Genomic DNA, 20,989 nt, shown 5'->3' on the forward strand with positions numbered 1-20,989 from the left:
ATTTAAAGTGGCAAATCTACCAGAAAAAGTCGAGATTTATGAGATTTAAAAATCAAAATCACAGATTTGAGAGCAAAAGTTGCAGATTTATGAGATTGGCAAATCACGAGGAAAAAGTCGCAGATTTGTGAGATTAAAGTGGCAAATCTCTTGAAAAAGTCGAGATTTATGAGATTAAAGTGGCAAATCTAGAAAAGTCCGTTTTGAGATTTCAAGTTTGACCCCCGGTCCGTAGAGACTTTATTAGTTTGATGTAAAAACTTCTTTACTTTGAGGGAAAAAAAAACCCTTTTCTATAATTGATCATATATGGCATCATTTAATCATAGAAAAGCAAGTTCAGGCTGAAGTCACATGATATACATAATGAATAACCTGAGTGTTGGTGCTGTCACTTTCAGGGAATTAAAGGAGCATACCAGTGTTTTTTCTTCTTCCTCCTTTGATTTCAAGACACAACCACACAAACGTGCAGAGCAACAGAAGATAATCCATCACAATGAACATTTCAATCACATTAACTTCCTGCTCAAGGTGACCTTGGCAGCTGAAAGCAGGGGCCGAATTAAAGCGCGGCACTTTCTGTGTTTCCTCTTCTTTTAGCTGAGAACAGACGAGCAGATCAAAATGGATACATGTGTGTTTGTATCTGAGAGGAAGAGAAAGAAGCCAGGACCTGTTCTGTCCTCACCATGATCTGCCCTCGTGTTCTGTCCTCATGATCTGTCCTCCAGTTCTGTCCTCCTGTTCTGTTCTCACCCTGTTCTGTCCTCAGGTTCTGTCCTCACCATGTTCTGTCCTCACCATGTTCTGTCCTCACCATGTGCGTCCTTCATGTCAAATAATCCGTTCTCTGTGACGTAGATGGATTCAGAGACTTTGGGTTATTTTTAAATGAAAAAATCACCTGGAAACCAGAGCATGAGCTGGCCAGCTGATGTCCACACTGACGTCCACACTGACCGAGTTCTCTCAATCCACCAAACACATTAAAATACACAGGACTGTAACTGTGTCTCAAGCATGTTTGACCTCCATCCATCCATCCATCCATCCATCCTTGAAGGATCATTGACAAAGACGAAACCCCCAGCCTTAAAGTTCACTGTTATTGTAACATTTCAGCAAATCACAGATAATAATAACAACAACAATAAGTTTGACCTATAGGGCGCCTGTAGAAAAAAAAAAAGACGAATCGGAACAGAAACACTAACGAACAAACATCAGGTGGCAAAAACCTGCGGGAACGAGTGTCGCTTCAGCACTGATTTAACCCACAGCACAGTCGGTGCCTGGCGAACGGCCAGAGGGAGGGAGCGACTTCCAGAGCTGTTGCCAAGATTTGTTCAAGGGACATTTGTAGAATTCGGAATCCAATCCATAAATATCATGTTTGCAGACGTGCATATGACTGGGACTGTGTTTTAATCGCTTGTGACTGAGGAATATGAGGAAATCAGGTCAATAATAGCCATGACCTTGTGATGAATGTGGCCACACACACTACTATGAGGTTCTGCCTCATTAGCACCACCAGGTTTTGGTCTCCATGAGGACTACTGGTCCTGACAAGGTCCGTGTGCAAACACTTAATTCCACTGCAGAAGCTCTCTGCTGATTACACGCTCACGCTGCAGTGATCACTCCTCATCATTTAAATCATCAATGCTAAATCAATACTGTGCTAAATCACTTAAATGCAAAGTCATGATTAAAGGATCTGCGGAGAGCTGCTGACTCAGCAGAAACGCCACACAAATACATAGTATGATCTACGGTAATCTATAATCTAAAGTCTCTATAGTGTCAATGTGTCGACACAGAGTCCACGACGCGACCTGAGCCATCGATGAACGGATTAAATGGCGCGTATCTTCGTTTAAGTCCCCGCTCATGTGAACACATGAACACAGAAACAACTTTTATCATCGTTTTCATGTCCAGAAAATCCTGATCAGTCCAGAACTGACTTTAACTGACCAGAACTGACCAGAACTGTCCTGAACTGACGTATGTGTGTGTGTGTGTGAGTGTGTGTGTGTGTTAGACTACAGTATAGATTACACATGAAACCGTATAGACTTTGCTTCAGGGAATCTAACAAAGGTTACGTTGTGCACGTTGATGTATCGATGCCTTCACACGTGAACATGGTGTTGACCATATTTGCATCTTATTCACAACATAGTGAATTACATTTTTCACCGGTTGATGTTTTTTTTTGCTGACATTTTCAGAAATGGCAGACGTGTGGACGTTTCGTTTTACATAAAGAAACATGTATATATATATACATATATTATATATTATATATTCAGCATCATCACGACTGACATCATCACGTTCAACCAGCTGTGTCTGTTTCCTGAATGTGACTGAGTTGGTGTTTGTGACTCAAATGACAACACAAATATGAATAAATTCAGATTGAAAGTGAGAAGTGGCTGAATGAGTCAGTGAAGAGTGGAGAGACAGAGAGACAGAGAGACAATGAGACAGGAGAGACAGAGTATTCAAGCGTATTCCATGTGGGTGTTTATGTAAAGTGAGAGAGCGAGAAAGAAGACAGAGAGACATTTGTTTGCAGGTCCAGCTCAGTATAAATGTATTGACCCACGACATCAATAAGACAAATCTATGTCTTTTGTCTCTGTGTAAAAGGACAGACGTGATGAGGAGCGTCTCAAAGACTGCGCTCAATGTCCACGTTCTCTCACGTAAAACACAAAATGTCTTCTGCACTTGCGGCAGACAGTTCGCACAAATGGAGACGACCGAGCCGTAATCTGTGGGGGTTTGTGAAATAAGACGTTTTTAAGACATGAAACGCAAAACAATTCATTGTTTCCCGGATATTTAAAGACAATATGAAATGTGTCTCGGACAGAGAAGGTCAGAGAAAAACACTCCAATCTTTAGACGTGTGATTAAAGACAAACAGGCTGCACTGTGTGTGTGTGTGTGTGTGTGTGATTTACATTTATCTCATCTGAGACTCTTCCTGGTTTCAAGTCATGTTTGAAGAAGCTGCACATTTCGATAAAGAAAATTACACTGTCAGAGTTTATCAGTGCAAAATTCACCCAAGCATGCATGTGTGTGTGTGTGTGTGCGTGTGTGTGTGCGTGTGCACGTGTGTGTGTGTGTGTGTCTTCTGCTCAGAGACAGAGAGTTGTCTTGCTTGAGCATATGTGTGTGTGTGTTTTTATCACTCCTCCTCAGGGGAAACCCCACGCACCGTCTGTCTCCAACTGATTCAGTATTCACTGCCACTGAGAGACAGGAGAGAGGGAATGCGGGAGGAGGGAGGGAAGGAAGGAAGGGAGGAAGGGAATAAGGAAGGAACTGATGAGATGCAACAGGGAGAGGGGGAAAAAAAGGAAACAAAATAGAACAGAAATGTGTGAGATTTTAATTTTTATTCTGCTGTTACCTCTACACTCCCATAAATGACTGTCTGCAGCCATTTTGTCAGAACTGCAGCTGCTTTCAATCCCTTTTCTATCCTCTTTTCCAAATGGTGGATTTCAGTGTGTTAAAGCAGAGAAGGACAGAGCGTCTGCAGAGGTGAGACGAGTGTAGGAGGAGGACAGAGGAGTCAGTGAAAAAGACAGAGAGGGGAGGTGTTTTCCATCCTGTTTGTTTTTCATTAGGGTCTTCAAATCTAATGAGAGTCTCAGCTGGAGACGAGGACGACAGAGCAAGATGGAGACGAGGGGGACAGAAGAAGGTGGAGGGGAGGGGGACAGAAGAAGATGGAGAGGACAGGGGGACAGAAGAAGGTGGAGAGGAGGGGGACAGAAGAAGATGGAGAGGGCGGCAGAAGAAGATGGAGAGGAGGGGACAGAAGAAGATGGAGGGGAGGAGGACAGAAGAAGATGGAGAGGGGAGGGGACAGAAGAAGATGGAGGGGAGGAGGACAGAAGAAGATGGAACGAGGAGGACAGAAGAAGATGGAGAGGAAGGGGACAGAACAAGATGGAGACGAGACAGAAGAAGATGGAGAGGAGGGGACAGAAGAAGATGGAGAGGAGGGGACAGAAGAAGATGGAGAGGAGGGGACAGAAGAAGATGGAGACGAGGACAGAAGAAGATGGAGAGGAGGGGGGACAGAAGAAGATGGAGACAGAGGGCGAAGACAAGGGACAGAAGAAGATGGAGACAAGGACAGAAGATGGAGACGAGGATGACAGAAGAAGATGGAGGGAGGGGACAGAAGAAGTTGGAGACAGGAGGACAGAAGAAGATGGAGACGAGGAGGACAGAAGAAGATAGAGACACGGACCACAGAAGATGGAGACAAGGACAACAGAAGAAGATGGAGACAAGGACAACAGAAGAAGATGGAGAGGAGGACGACAGAAGAAGATTAAGGAGGACAGAAGAAGATGGAGACAAGGACAACAGAAGAAGATGGAGACAAGGACGATAGAAGAAGATTAAGGAGGACAGAAGATAGAGAAGAGGACAGAGGAGGAAAACTAAAGAGAGGAAGATTAGAGTAAAAAATAAAGATAAAAACATAAAATGTACGTAAGAGACATGAATCCACATTCAACACAGTGTGTGTGTGTGTGTTTGAGTCTCAACATTGTTCACTCTGTCTCCATTTTGAAACAGCGTATTTAATTAATCTGCCTGGTGGAGTCTGCTGCCAAGTGTCAGTGTGTTAGAGAGAGAGAGAGACAGAGAGTGAGACAGAGAGGGAGACAGAGAGGGAGACAGAGAGAGAGAGAGAAAGTTAAAAAGAATGAAATCAAAGTATTGCAGAGGATGATATATGCATGTAAAACAATTTGGTCCACATATCTGGACATTTCTGTCCTGCTGTTGCTGCATAGACTTCATCATCATCATCATCATCATCATCAAGATGGACGAGACAAAAAACCAGAGGAAACGTTTGTGTCCGTGTTTAAGAACAAACAGCCAATGTTAGCGCCTCATTTTCCCAGTGGAACCGCCCACAGTGGAAAGTCCTGGACTGAGACGTCCACAGACCGACACGTACGCCGATCATCTGCATTTACACACGTCTGCAGCGACCGGAGACAGACGCTTGAAGAAGTAACTCTGAATCAAGTGTAGAAGATGATGTTCCACAGATCCGATCCTCCCTAAACCAGAACCCGCTCAAACTTATGAGTCTGGAGTCCGACATCTCCGACGTGATAAATACTTTAGAGATCTGATTTTCATCGATTTCTCTTGAACTTCCTGATCCTGATTCTGGCAGGTTTTTCGTTTTGTTCTCTTCTCACCTGATTACCAACGTTACATAAAGCAAAAAAAAAAAAATAAAAAATACTTGTTCTTTTGGGAAAGTTACATAACATCTGCGTTACATCTCGTTACATGACGTTAGATGACATTACATGTTGTGTGGCTTGTTTGGCTGTAATGAGGTCAAACCGGTGGTTAATGGAGTGAAGCCTCTGCTGAGAAACACTGTCCACTGTCTGTATAAAAAGGTGGCAGCGCTGTCCATTTACACAGCCAATAACTCATTCATGCACTAAATGGAGCGTGGAGTGGACCACTGCACAAGTATTTCCACAACATGAGTCAGCCTCCTCTGAATACATGAATAATTTGTCCGTGTGCGTGTGTTTAGGGCAGAAAAGCATATTTGTGTGTGTGTGTGTGTGTGTCACCACATGTATATTTTACTGCAGGTTAGTTGTTCATTATTTTAAACACATTTTTCCCTGAAAATGAACAGTTGGGGAAAAACCTCATTTGTCATTCTGAGAATTAAATGATCTCATGCATTCATTTTCTCTGGATATTTATGGATATTGCTTTCAAAAAAGAAACTTCCAATGAAACACAGCCCATAATTCTCTCCATCGCCCATTCACGTAATGGTCCTAATGTAGAATTGCCTGAGTTTGTCAGTTTTCCCTCCTAAAATAAACCACTTCCACCTTCCTACACTCAATAACAACGTGGAGTAGCTATCGTTCGGAGAGAAAACACCATACATCAAGCACTGAGCCATAAACATGAGAGGAGAGTCGAAGTGTCAACAAGCAAACACAACCATGAAAGTCGTGTTTGTGTTTCTCTGAGATTCAACTTCACAGAAATCACTTCCACTGTCTCTCCCTGGAAAACCCAAGGAGCACTTCCTGTTAGCACACTTCCGTTGTAATGTAAATAAGTGCTGTGTTAATGTTGCTATAGCTCTCGGTAAATCTAGTCTGAGTCCGTGATTTGAATCCGTCTCCTGCTCACTGTGAGGTCCACGTGTCTGAGATTCACCCCCAACGTCTCTGTGGAGATCTGCCAACATCATTAGCCCGCTAGCCCATTAGCCTGTTAACGTGTCTCCAACAACATCTATTCACCGTCTTGACATATTGTCTGATGTGCGTCTTGTCGTGTTGAGACAGCATGTCTGTCCTCATAACAATGATTATGCTGGGATGTCCAGTCTTTACAGTAGCAAACGGTCGTCAGCGAAACGGCTCCTTCACCGCAACATTCAGGCGCTGACATCACAACAAAACAATCACGTGGACGTGACCGCGAGTCTCCTCTCTGGCTCCACTGTGCCACTGCTATGGTTATTAGCCACAAGCTAATTACCCAGTGGCACTTCCCATGGGATCGGCGAGCGCCACACTAAGCTAATTAGCATGCGGTGTTGGCTGTGTGAGTGGAACGAAGGATGACAGACGTGGAAGAGGAGGAGAAATCTGAGGAAACATGGGGATGAGCGACGTAAGCGGTTACTGTCATCAGGGGGGAACAAGAAAAGGCTCATTTCAGAGAAAACACTGAGCATGTGTTGGGTTAATCTCTTCAATTTAATATGAAACACAAGTCTAAGGATTAAATCTGATATGAAACACAAGCTCAGGGATTATTCTTCAGACTTGAGTGGGTGTTAGCAGGAACAACCCTGGGAGACCAGGAAATAAATTGCTTGAATAATTCCAGTTAATGCTACAAATAACCATGTGGTTCTTTTTTCTTTTTTCTTCTTCTTATGAGCAGAGCTGTGATGTTAGCGCAGTCGTCGTGTCACCACGGCTCCATGATGCCACTGCGGTTCACAATAATAAGCAGCGGCAGAGGAAGCTTCACACTTCAGAGGAACAGGTCTGTCACTGACACCGCCCACATGTGGAGAGACACAGGAAGTCACATCCACTCATTTGCAGCAGGTGATGCAAAAAGGGGAGAGGCGGAGTCTTTGGCACCAAAAATGTTCAAATTGGTTGAAGCTCATGTGCAAAAAAAACAAAAAAACTCATCTTCATACAACTCGTCCTCGTCTCTGCGTGTCTCAGCCTCCACATTGCAGGCGCTGTGTGACACACACAGAAACACACACAGCATGCACAATGAGGAGGACGCAACACACACGTGTGTCATTTGTCCCGTTTGTCGACGGGAAGAACAACAAAGACAAGAAAAGACGCCTCAGAGACAGAGCGGAGACATTTTCACTCATGTCCACATTCATGCTACGACGACCGCGTACGGCGCAATGACCATCAGCAGTGACTGACACACGTGAGAGATCAAGACGACGCCGGCGTCACAGCTTGTGCGCTTTAATCGTCTCTTAAGGAGAATGTGACAGACAGAGCGAGTCCACAGGGGAAAAATGGAGATTAAAATCCATTTGGCAAACTTTCAAGCTCAAGAAATACATAAATCAATGTGCATCGCACTCGCCATCGCTTTACTCCGGGTGGGATCGGACGGCGTGGGCGACAGAGTCCAAACTGTTGTGCATCGTGTGCGTAGTTGTGGTGGAATTTCCTGAAAACTGAAAAGTTATATCCGTCATTTCTCCCGGGGTCGGTCGGTGATTCAGAAATCTTTTTTGAAAATCTACCACAAGAAGAAGGAAGAAGCAAACGAGCGAACGACCCAAAAAACACTAAATATCCTCCCACTGATTCATGACTCTTTGACAAGAGTCATCACCGATGCACTTTGTTTCCATAACAACCGACTGCTGCAAACTGTCATCTCACCTTCAAACTGTAGCACCGGGATTTCACCTTCTGTCACGCTGGACTTTAGCCTCGTCAAAACTGTGGCTACAAAGTTCTGAGACTACTGTCAATAACAACATAGCACCGCCACCGTGCCTTATAATGATGATTATTATTATTATTATCATTATTATTATTATTGTTATTATTATTGTTGTTATTATTATATTATTATTGTTGTTATTATTAGTACTATTATTATTGTTGTTATTATTAGTACTATTATTATTGTTATTATTATATTATTATTGTTGTTATAATTTTTACTATTATTATTATAATAATAATTGTTGTTATTGTTATTATTATTATTGTTATTATTATTAGTAGTATTATTATTAGTCATAATAATTATTATTGATATTAATATTAATATATGTGCGTGTGTTTAGGGCAGAAAAGCATATTTGCATGTGTGTGTATTATGAATGTGTCACCACATGTATATTTTACTGCAGGTTAGTTGTTTATTATTTATTATTATTATTATTATTATTATAACACATTTTTCCCTGTAAATGAACAGTTGGGGAAAAACCTCATTTGTCATTCCGAGAATTAAATGATCTCATGCATTCATTCATATGCACTCTGGATATTTATGGATATTGCTTTCAAAAAAGTAACTTCCAATGAAACACAGCCCATAATTCTCTCCATCGCCCATTCACGTAATGGTCCTAATGTAGAATTAATGTAGAAAAGTTTGTCAGTTTTCCCTCTTAAAATAAACCACTTCCACCTTCCTACACTCAATAACAACGTGGAGTAGCTATCGTTCAGAGAGAGTGCCGTATAATGATTATTATTATTATTATTGTTAATAATTATTGATATTAATATTCATACTAACATTAATATTATTAATATCATTAATAATAAGCTAGTATCATCACTGGCCAAAAGCCAATCCCCTGCATTCATTTGAATTGTTTCATCAAAGTGGACACATGATGAAAGTTAAAGGACATTTTTAAAAATAAAAACACAGCAACAGGTACTTGAACTCACGGCATCAGGCTTTACGTCTCCCAGCAGATACACTATGTTCAGTATATTCCGTTTGTATTTATGCTGAGTCAGCGTTTTTTTGTAACGCCGCGAAAGAGAAGATTCATGTTCTTTTACTGACTTCTCTCACAAACTCATTTAACAATCAGCGTAGGTGTGTGTTTGTTTTCTCTTTGGCGTGTGTGTGTGGGTGGAGGTTGTGAGGTAAAGTGCGCTCAATATTTATGTAGGAGAGGACAGGTGTGTGTGTGTGTGTGTAGCTGTAAAAGATCAAACTCCTGAATTGTCTTTGTTAAACCCGTCGTCATGTATCGCTTTATAAAAATATGGGTTTGTGTGTTTTTACCAATGCTGTAAAAACCAAATAACACACTGTAAAGTTTCTCTTTCACTGCAGACACAGCCCACAAGTCTTCACAATAACAACACTGTTCACAAAACAGAAGAGCTCACTGTGACTTCGTGCTCCAAGAATCCACAAACACACACTGCGACTCCTGACATCCCATAATCATAACGGTGCAGGATACACAGACACAGATCTACTGTAGACTCAAACGCAGAAGGAGATTTAATGTGTAATTCTAAATATTGTTTTCATGGTAAAGAAACTACTGAAGAACCACAAGTGAGATTTATGAGATTTTGAGCACAGAAAATTTCATTTTGCAAGCACAGAATTTCAGCTCAGTACATGTATTTGCATGTTTGCAATTGTTCATTTTAACGCGCGACAATAAGCCCTCTCGCTCAGTTTTACTGCCCTCACAATCCGCCGCACGCTCGCTCTCAAATCTCTCCGCTGCCAAATCTGCCACGAAATCAACCAGTCGGAGACTATATCAATTTAGATTGGCTGTATCGTCTCCAATCGCAGCGCTTAATCGCGTTTTCTCGCGTATCATTTCTCCTCGAAATGTCATTTCTGTGCTTCACAAACGTGACGCCATAGTAAACCACAGTGAGACGTGAGGCTAAAGTGTGGCACTCATATCATTTTACAGAGAAGAAGAAAAGATCAATAGTGTTTGGATCAATGGTCTAACTGTGCAGATGTCAATAAACATTATGTGTGTGTGTGTGTGTGTGTGTCTGAAGGACCATTAAAAGTGAAGCATTGGATTTCATTGACAGTGACTGACTTCAACTCTAATGAGGCAGTCTTTGTCTCCGTCTCCATCAGTCCTTGTCTCTCTGTCCGTCCATTGTCTAACTCTCTGTGAACCATCGCACACCTTCAGCGGCAGTTTAACTTAATCATCGCATCATTAATCAGTGATTTGTCCGTGTGATGGTGTGATGTTGCAGCTCCTCCCTGAGAAACCGTCTGAAATCAATAAAAACATGAAATATTGATGAAACCGCTCACAAACAAAAGACTTCTTCACACACACACACACACACACACACCAAGTCTCTCAAACTGCTGAGTCATGAAATGAATTCAAATGCAGCGGTTGAGGGTTAGGCCACGCCCTCTGCGTGTAACAGATGTGACTGGCGTCAGCATCAGCTGTTACCATGGCGACGGCCAACGGTCACAGTTCTTACGTCCACCGCTGTGCTCTCTGTTGCACGTGTGCGACAACAGTGATGTCATGCACGAAGCCCCGCCCCCTCACAGTCAGTCATGTTCTTGGCTGGAGGGAAACGTGCACTCACTTTTCGTGAAATGAATTTCAATGAATAAAATGAAAAGCGTGGCAGGAAGGAAGAGAAGGAAGGAGGAAGTGTGTGTGTGTGTGTGTGTGGCCCGGATTCACACTTCCTTCCTCCGTCTGCTCGTCTACTACGAGAGAGAGAGAGAGAGAGAGAGAGAGAGAGAGAGAGCAACAGCAGGAGTGTCCATATGGTGAAGAGGGCGAGAGACAAACTACTCACATCAGTGTGTGGAGTAAAGTAAGAAGAAGTGAAGCAAAGTGAAGTAAAATGAAGTAAAAAAAAAAGAAATAAAGTGAAGTAAAATGAAGCAAAGTGAAGTAAAATGAAGTAAAAAAAAGTCAAATAAAGTAAAAAAGAAGTAAAGTGAAGTAAAATGAAGTAAAGTGAAGTAAAAAGAAGTTAAAAAAAGAAATAAAGTGAAGTAAAAAGAAGTAAAATAAAGAAATAAAGTGAAGTAAAAAGAAGTCAAATAAAGTAAAAAATAAGTAAAGTGAAGTAAAATGAAGTAAAAAGAAGTAAAAAGAAGTAAAAAAGAAATAAAGTGAAGTAAAAAGAAGTAAAATAAAGAAATAAAGTGAAGTAAAATGAAGTAAAGTGAAGTAAAATGAAGTAAAAAAAGAAATAAAGTGAAGTAAAAAGAAGTCAAATAAAGTAAAAAAGAAGTAAAGTGAAGTAAAATGAAGTAAAAAAAGAAATAAAGTGAAGTAAAAAGAAGTAAAATAAAGTAAAAAGAAGTCAAATAAAGTAAAAAAGAAGTAAAGTGAAGTAAAATGAAGCAAAGTGAAGTAAAGAGAAGTAAAATGAGGTAAAGTGAAGTAAAAAGAAGTAAAAAAAAGAAATAAAGTGAAGTAAAATGAAGCAAAATAAAGTAAACAGAAGTGAAGCAAAAAGAAGTAAAATAAAAAGAAGTAAAATAAAGTAAAAAAGAAGTAAAGTGAAGATAATAGAAAATATGGATCCTGGATTGTGGAGGAGGATTATTGTCAGTTTTTAAATTCGTCTCTGCTCACTGTGATTCCCTCCGTGAAAACCTTCGTCTCTCCTCGATCGCTTGTGTCTCGCGCCGCACTAACGTTCACGACCGTCTCACTCCCTCACGTCAGAATTTCTCACAAGCACGATTGGAGCGTTTGAGTCGCTTTGTTTCACGACAGAAGAATAAGTGAAGAGTCCTTTGGTTTTTGTTTTTAGTTCATTCATTTGACCCTCTCTCCCTGTGTGTGTGTGTGTGTGTGTGTGTGTGTGTGTGTGTGTGTGTGTGTGTGTGTGTGTGTGTGTAGCACTATGATCTTTTTCCTGTGACGAACTAAAGACAGGACGGCAAGTGGCGACAGCTGTTTGCTTTGAAATGCGGCTGCAAGTCGAGACAAACCTGAAAAATTGCCTTTTTTCTTTACAGTGCTCGTAAGTCAGTGAGTGACCTTCAACTCTGACCTCTGACCCCTGACCCCCACAATTCACTTTGGCTCATCATCAGAAAACGGCATCAGGATCCTGCTGATAAATGTCTAATAACGTTATCAGCAGCGAGCGTGAGAGAGAGTGTGCGTGTGTGTGTGTGTGTGTGTGTGTGTGTGTGCGTGTGTGTGTGTGTGTGTGTGGGACAAAAACAGCTGATAAGACTAATCGTCCAAAACAAGCCGCAGAGAGAAAGTGACACAAAACGTGAGCTCGAGCACAAACACGTCACTGATAAGAGGACGAATGTCAACATCAGCGACGTCAGGGTTTTTAGGCTGTGCTGCGATAACGTCCATGCAGACACAGAGACAGAGACAGAGGGACAGAGAGACGAGAGAGACGAGAGGGAGGGAGACGACATGTCCTTGAACCTGAGAAAAGTGAAATTAAATTTAGAGAAGAAAAAAAAACAACCATATAAATGAAAAGCAGCAGAGGACGACGACTTTGAAGTGAGTCGACGCTGCTGATGCAAGTCATTTATTATGAACACCTTCACTGTCGTTATTTTACTGTTCTGACGAGAGGAGAGGGAGAGGGGAGACGCAGAGGAGACGAGGAGAGGGAGAGGAGAGGGGAGGAGACGAGAGGAGACGAGAGAGACGAGACGAGGAGAGGAGAGGAGAGACGAGAGGAGAGGGAGGAGAGAGGAGAGGAGACGAGGGGAGACGAGAGGGAGAGGGAGAGGAGACGAGAGGAGAGGAGAGGAGAGGAGAGGAGACGAGGAGGAGAGAGGAGAGGAGAGGAGAGAGGAGAGGAGAGAGAGAGGAGAGAGGAGAGAGGAGACCGAGGAGAGAGGAGACGAGGGGAGAGGGAGACGAGAGAGGAGAGGAGACGAGAGGAGGCGAGAGGGAGAGGAGACGAGACGGAGGAGACGAGGGGAGGAGACGAGGAGACTGGAGGAGACGGACGAGAGGAGAGGAGAGGGAGAGGAGACGCTAGAGGAGAGGAGATCCAGATAAGAGGAGAGGAGAGGAGAGGAGACGAGACCGAGAGGAGAGGAGAGGAGAGAGACAGAGGAGAGGAGAGGGGAGGTGAGACGAGAGGAGAGAGGGAGATGGGAGGGGAGAGGAGACAGGGGAGAGGAGACGAGGGGAGAGGAGAGGAGAGGAGAGGAGAGGAGACGAGAGGAGACGAGAGAGACGAGGGGAGAGAGAGACAGAGGAGAGGGAGACGAGGGGAGAGGAGACGAGGGGAGACGAGAGGAGAGGAGACGAGAGGGGAGAGAGGAGAGGAGAGGAGAGGAGAGAGGGAGACCGAGAGGAGACGAGAGGAGACGAGAGGGAGGAGACTAGGAGACGAGGAGACGAGGGGAGACCGAGGAGGAGACGGAGGGAGGGAGAGGAGAGGGAGACGAGGAGGTGAGAGAGGGAGGAGAGGAGAGGAGAGGAGAGGAGACGAGGAGACGAGAGGAGAGGAGAGTGAGACGAGAGGAAAGGAGAGGAGACAGAGGAGACTAGAGGAGACAAGAGAGGTGAGGAGAGGAGAGGGGAGGAGACGAGGAGAGGAGAGGAGACGAGGGGAGAGGAGAGGAGAGGAGAGGAGACGAGAGGAGAGAGACAGAGTAACAGAGTCATGTGCCACAGCAGGACACAGTGAAGTCATGATCACTGACAACATCAGACACATGATTGTGTCAGTAAAAAAACAATGAGAGCAAACCAGGAGAAACAAGAACAGACCAGGAGAAAAACCAGAACAGACCAGGAGAAACAAGAACAGACCAGGAGAAACAAGAACAGACCAGGAGAAACCAGAACAGACCAGGAGAAATAAAGAACAGACCAGGAGAACCAGAACAGACCAGGAGAAACCAGAACAGACCAGGAGAAACAATACAGACCAGAACAGACCAGGAGAAACAAGAACAGACCAGAACAGACCATGAGAAACAAGAACAGACCAGAGAAAACAGACCAGACCAGAGAAATAAGAACAGACCAGGAGAAACTACTACAGACCAGAACAAGACCAGGGAGAACACACTCCAGACCAGAACAGACCAGGAGAACAAGAACAGACCAGGGAGAAAAACAGAACAGACCAGGAGAAACCAGAACAGCATGGAGAAACCAATACAGACCAGAACAGACTAGGAGAAACAAGAACAGACCAGGAGAAACAAGAACAGACCAGGAGAAACAAGAAGACCAGGAGAAACAAATAAACCAGGAGAAACAAGAACAGACCAGGAGAAACCAATACACCAGAACAGACTAGAGAAACCAGAACAGACCAGAAGAAACAAGAACAAACAGACCAGGAGAAACAAGAACAGACCAGGAGAAACAAAGAACAGACCAGGAGAAAACAGAACAAAACAGACCAGGAGAAACAACAAGCACAGACCAGGAGAAACCAGAACAGACCAGGAGAAACCACAGCAGAACAGACCAGGAACAGAGACCAGGAGAAAGCAGAACAGACCAGGAGAAAACAGAACAAACAGACCAGGAGAAACAAGAACAGACCAGAACAGACCAGGAGAAAGCAGGACTTGTTTTCCCTGGTAAGTTTCCCGTGCATCTGTCCGTGTTCGTTAAAACGTTGCCTGATGTTTTGTTTCAGCGTCTCTTCTTTCATTTCTCGTTATTTCTCCGTCGTCTGTTGTGTTTCATTGATTGTGTGTGTGCGTGCTTCCAATCCTAAAACAGTCAATCGTATGAACCTCGGATACTTTGTGTCTTCATCCTTTTCTCTTCCCCTCCTTTCTTTGTCCATCCTTCACCTCCTTCTTTACCGCCCTTTTTTCCCTTTGTCCTTCCTTTTCTTTCATTTTCATTTCAGCTCAAGGAGTTTTGGTTTGTGTTTAAACTGAACTATGACACATGTTTTTGTCTCTGATGTAAACAACACGTAAATGTCATGTTATTTTAATGACGGCGACATTCTGGACGTTTTCTTTTCCAAAACTCATTTATGATCTTTTATCTCATTTTCAGCTGCGTCACAATCAGCTGTTGTGATTGATGCGTCAAATTCTACATTCTCTTCACGGAAATGAAGAAAGTACGGAATCACAATGTCGGAGAGAGAATCAGAGAGCGGGCGAACAGCTCCATTAGTCACCGTCAGCTGTGAGACGCTGACGATTTAATATATTCTTGTTGCACGTGAGCACGAAGCTAAACACCTGCTTCTCTAATAGTGAACGAATAAAAGAGACTTTTCAATTACCTGCTGCTCATTTCTCACTTTTCTCAGGAGAAATTCACTCAAACAGCAGAGAACGTAGAATAAGCAGCAGACTCTGGACTCTGGACAGACTGTGGACAGACTGTGGACAGACTTTGGACAGACTGTGGACAGACACAGAGTAAAAGGAAAGCAGGTGAAAAGAAAGAGGATGAGCGGAAGACGTGAGCGGAGAGAAAGGCTCAGAAAGGACAGGATGAAGCGAGGAAGATGAGGCAGAGAAGGACGGATTGCATGTGAACGGGGGATAAGAGACGAAGGAGGAGGAGGAGGAGAGACAGATGAACAAGCAGAGGAAAGGAAGAGGTAAGAATCAAAGAACGGACAGATCACCGGAGAGAGTGGGTTTGAAGTCAAGAAAGGAAGGAAGGAAGGAAGGAAGGAAGGAAGGGAGGAAGGGAGAGGAGAAGCTGGAGAAGCTGGACTTTAGGCAGAAAGGACTGAGGAATCAAGGAAAGAATTTCAGTAAATTCACAAACACTTGTGTTATTGTAGAAATAATAATCATTTTTAAATAAAAACATGGCTTATTAACATTTTATCTGTGTGTGTGTGTGTGTGTGTGTGCGTGTGTGCTCCTCTTTGTTAAAGCAGGGATGAGATTTCCACAATTCCCTGATGTCATTTGTCAAATGCTGGAGGGGCTTAAGATCTGCATGTATGAACACACACACACACACACACACACACACACACACACACACACACACACACACACAGTGAGGGAAACTCCCTGGGAACCTGAGAGACGTGTGTGTGTGTGTGTGTGCGTGTGTGTGTGCGTGTGTGTCTGACAGCAGGAACAACATTGGCGTACGTTCATCTGCGTGTGCACACAAGCGTGACGCTGCCGTCATGGCTGCATTGTTAAGTGACAGTCATGTGACACACACACACACACACACACACACACACAGTCATACAGTACAGTGCGTGTCGTTCAGGGACTGTGGGATTTTTCAGCTTCTCTCAGCAGGAATGAACATCTTCCTGTGGGGAAAAGCGAGCGCAGAGCGTTTGCTGTTGCGATGATTGTAGCGAAAGAATCAATGAACAGATTTACAGACAGTCTTTACATCGCTTAAGGCCCGCCCACAAACAAAAACAAACAACAAAACGTCTCAGTTGGAAAAACGGTGAATTTTTTATGTGTCAGGCTTCCCAGAGGTCATGAGGTCAGAGGTCAGGCAACCAAACAGAAGAGTTTTCTTAAACTCGTGTCTGCACAGAGTCGTGACATTTAAAGACATTTGAATGTGAGGAAAAGTCATAACGGTTCATTCTAAATTAGAATTTATTAAACCCAAACTCTCTAAACACCATCTCTGCTTTCTACTCTGGATTGAAATCCTGTGACGTTTGTTTGCCACTTTCTCGCGGCGAAGAATCTTTTTCAAGGATTCATAAAACTGTTCAAGGCTCCAGCTATTTTCTTTTTATCGCAGCTTTTTTCCTTTGTTTGTATTTTTGCATTCACTCTTAAAATCTTTAGAGTGACACAAAAGCTAAAAGTAAATCAAGGGCGGAGGTGACGCAGGAAAATAAAAACAAGTTCATCACAGAGTTTTTTTTACTTCTTTTGATGGAGAAACTTTCAGTGACGAAGAAACGCGCGTTTGAACGTGTTAAAGGGAGAAGACACATCTGAACTATCCCTTTAATTTACTCAATAGTTTGTCAAAAATCAACATTCACTTTTTCACGCACTGATTCGATTTAATCATTCCAAAATATTATATTTTATTGTTTGAAAATATGTTTGTTCTTTGCGCTCCCTCGCTAGTTATTTGCTCTCCTTTGCTAGTTATTTGCTTTGCTAGTTATTTGCTTTGCTAGTTATTTAATTGTTCTTTGCTCTCCTCTCGCTAGTTATAGTTATTTGTTAGTTCTTTGCTCCTCTTTGCTAGTTTTGCCTTAGTTCTTTACACTCCTCTAGTTATTTGCTCTCCTTTTGCTAGTTCTTTGCCCTCGCTAGTTCTTTGCTCTCCGCTAGTTATTTGCTCTCCTTTGCTAGTTATTTGCACCCTCTAGTTCTTTGCCTCGCTAGTTATTTGCTCTCTTTGCTAGTTATTTGCACTCCTCAGTTCTTTACACTCTAGTTATTTGCTCTTTGCTACTTCGCTAGTTCTTTGCTAGTTATTTGCTCTCCCTAGTTATTTGTTCTTTGCTCTCCCTCCTTTGCCCTCGCTAGTTCTTTACACTCCAGTAGTACTTTGCTCTCCTCACTAGTTATTTGCTCCTTGCTAGTTATTTTCACTAGTTCTTTACAGCTAGTTATTTGCTCTCCTTGCTAGCTAGTTATTTGCGCCTCGCTACTTCTTTGCTCTCTAGTTATTTGCACTCCTCAGTTACTTCTTTGCTCTCCCTTTGCTAGTTATTTGCTCTCCTTTGCTTCTGTCCCTCACTAGTTATTTGTGCTCCCTCGCTACTTCTTTGCTCTCCCTCGCTAGTTCTTTGCTCTCCTTTGCTAGTTCTTTGCTCTCCTTTGCTAGTTATTTGCTGTCCCTCACTAGTTATTTGCTCCTGTTCTTTGCTCTCCTTCTGCGCTCCCTCGCTAGTTCTTTCCCTCCAGTTATTTGCTCTCCTTTGCTAGTTATTTTTTCTCTTTGCTCTTTTGCTCTACTTCACTAGTTCTTTGCTCTCCTTTGCTAGTTCTTTGCTGCTAGTTCTTTGCTCTCCTTCGCTAGTTCTTTTCTCTCCCTCGCTTGTGTTGTTTGAAAATATTGACACAAATCTAATTTCATACAAATCTCCAGACAATCTTCTACAAACATGTTTCATTTTCTCCAAAGACTGAAAATATTCATGTCCAATATTTACAGATCTAAGAAAACCAGACTATTTAACAAGTTCATATCTCATTTAAAAAGTAATGATTTCATAGCAGTTGCTCTCTTCTTTTTTTTACACTGGATGAATTTCTCAAATGCTTTAAATCAAAAACCACAAAAGTCACAGATTTACACATTTGAACCTTGTCCTCATTTACAGAGACGATGTAAATCACGTCAGTTTGTTTCCAAATCCACAAACAGCAGCTGACATTGATTCACTCACTGGGTTTTTTTTTATATAAAAAAAATGAAGCTCCTGTGCTTGTCAAAAAAGATCTGACTGTCTGACACATCCAAGGACGAATGTTTCACATGACTGAACCTGTGAGTCTCAGCCAAGACGGAGAGAAGAAGACGGAGAGAAGAAGACGGAGAGAAGAAGATTGTAAATGACACACACACACACTTAGACGCTGCAGTGTTAAATATCCACAACAACACACAGTGATCAGGGGAAAACACACTGATTTCATGTCACCTTTTCAACAAATGAAGACACGCTGTCCTCGTAAAGACGGACAAAACACGAGCACGGCCTGGAGACAAACACACACACGTTCTCACAGACGCTAAAATCGATGAATACAAATGCACCAAACAGCATCACCTCACAAAGTTCAAGCTCATTCCCTGAAAGACTGCGCTCCACTTTAAAATCCATTTTCCGCCACAATTTGCTTGTTTTTCCAATCGAGACAGAAAAGAACAAAGCGCTGGACGCGGCGCTAAACTCTCAGTGTTTCTATGGATCAAAAGACGAAGGTTTGAACGCAGACGTGTGACACTTTCAGACCACGATTGCATCTTCAGCTCATCGACCTTTAGGACTGCAGGACGCACACAGGTGTCATGTCTATGAGACGGGCACAGGCGGGAATCGAACCCCTCAACCTTCACTCGGACGTCAAGAACAAGGTAGGTTCTGAATTATTCATGTGAATAAAGACCAGGGCACGGGTGGAAATCGAACCCTCGACCTCAGCACTGACCATGTGTTCATGTGGAGACAGGCAGGGGGAGAGAGACACACAGGGAAACAGGGAGAGAGAGAGACAGGGAGACACAGACAGAGAGAGAGACAAAGGGAGACAGACAGACAGAGAGAGAGAGACAAGGAGACAGACAGGGAGAGAGAGAGAGGGGGGGACACAGGGACAGAGAGGGAGACAGGGGAGGGCTCGAACAGGGAGACACAGACATGAGAGGCAGACATGGAGAGAGAGAGAGACAGACAGGGAGACACAGGCAGAGCAAGAGACCAGGGGAGACAGACAGGGGAGAGAGGCAGAGACAGACGCGGAGGACAGACAGAGAGAGAGAGAGAGACAGACAGAGAAGACGGAGACAGACAGAGAGAGGAGAGGAGAGGCAGAGAACAGGGAGAGGGGAGAGACAGAGAGAGACAGAAGGGGAGACAGACAGGGAGAGAGAGACACAGAGAGAGGAGCGAGACAGACAACGAGAGAGACAGACAGAGAGAGAGAGTGGAAGACAAGACAAAGAGAGAGAGAGACAGACAGAGAGAAAGACGGAGACAGACAGAGAGAGAAGGAGAGAGACAGAGAAAGAGACAGGGAGAGAGGGAGAGAGACAGAGAGAGAGACAGGAAGAGAGAGACAGGGAAAGAGGGAGCAGACTAAGAACGACTGTGCGTGTGTTGAGGCTCCGCCCCCTGTGGTTGAGAGACTTCAGTCTGTGTCAAACTGTTGAAGATTCCATCAGTGAGTCAAACAGCAGCTGGACATGTCCTCAACGCTTTTAGTCCCGAGGACATTTGGACATTTAGACCCGAGGACAAGTGAATTAACGGGACCTTCACTGAGTGAACGCGCACGCACGCACGCGCACACACACACACAACAGGATGAGTCCACGCTGCAGCAGGTTTTTATTTATATACTGCTGAAGAGCAGAGGTGGACACGCGAGCAGCCACACCCTCTCTCTATGAATGACACGCGTAAACAGCACGCGAACACACACACACTCACACAGAACACGTCACTCAAGCCACAGATTCTCTTCACGAGGAAAAATCCACTGCCGTGACGTTATTTCATCACAAAATGGAAGAAAATTGAACGTGGACATAAAATAAGAAGGAGGTTTTTAGTTGAAACTTCAAACAATAAACACAAATAAACTTTCACCTCATACACACGCGCGCGCGCACATACTGACCTCCATCGGCTCATCCTCCTTGAAATCTCTTTCTCTCTCGCGCGCGCGCGCACACACACACACAGGTGGTCTTTTCTCGGCTCAGTGTGACCTTCGTGGATCAGCGTGAGACTGAAAATGTCCACTCACCAGTGGAGATCCTCCTCTACGGTGTCCCTGCCTCTGTATCCACGTCCATCATCCACAATCAGTCCCGCGTGCTGCTTCAGTGCGCGGGCGTTGCGTGGAGGTTCGGATCCACGCGCCGCTTCTTTCGCTCACTTGGTTCCGGACGCGCGGACAGAAAACCGACCCGGACGCTCAGAACACTTCCTGCAGTCCATTATTGTCCGCGCGCACAGAGACGCGTCCTGCGCCAACAGCGGAGACACAAGACCAGAGACAATGAACGAACGAACGAACGAACGAACGAATGAATGAATGAATGAATCCTCGTGCGTGAAGGTCCAGACAGAAAAATAATAGTCAGCGGAGGTTCGTTTGTTCTGACGATGAAAAAAAAAACGCGTCTTCATTCAGAGAAGTTTAAACACACACACACACACACACACCGAATAACAGAGAGAGAGAGAGACTGCAGACCCACTCCTGCTCTCTCACGCTCTCTCTCACTCTCTCACACACACAC

General features: G+C 43.7%; 1 protein-coding gene across 2 annotated transcripts in view; it reads right to left on the reverse strand.

Annotated features, from left to right (window-relative positions):
• htr2cl1 (5-hydroxytryptamine (serotonin) receptor 2C, G protein-coupled-like 1) overlaps positions 1 to 20,774 on the reverse strand; it is a 38,839-nt gene extending 18,065 nt beyond the window's left edge. The window contains exon 1 of one of the 2 annotated variants that reach the window (XM_044020197.1): positions 20,491 to 20,774. The gene's annotated coding sequence lies outside the window, so the exon portion shown is untranslated. The remainder of the gene's footprint in view (positions 1 to 20,490) is intronic. The other variant, XM_044020199.1, reaches the window with a different exon arrangement.
• Between the last annotated feature and the right edge of the window lie 215 nt (positions 20,775 to 20,989).

The sequence above is a fragment of the Solea senegalensis genome, linkage group LG3 (genome assembly GCF_019176455.1).
Source record: "Solea senegalensis isolate Sse05_10M linkage group LG3, IFAPA_SoseM_1, whole genome shotgun sequence".
Classification (NCBI taxonomy): Eukaryota; Metazoa; Chordata; class Actinopteri; order Pleuronectiformes; family Soleidae; genus Solea; species Solea senegalensis.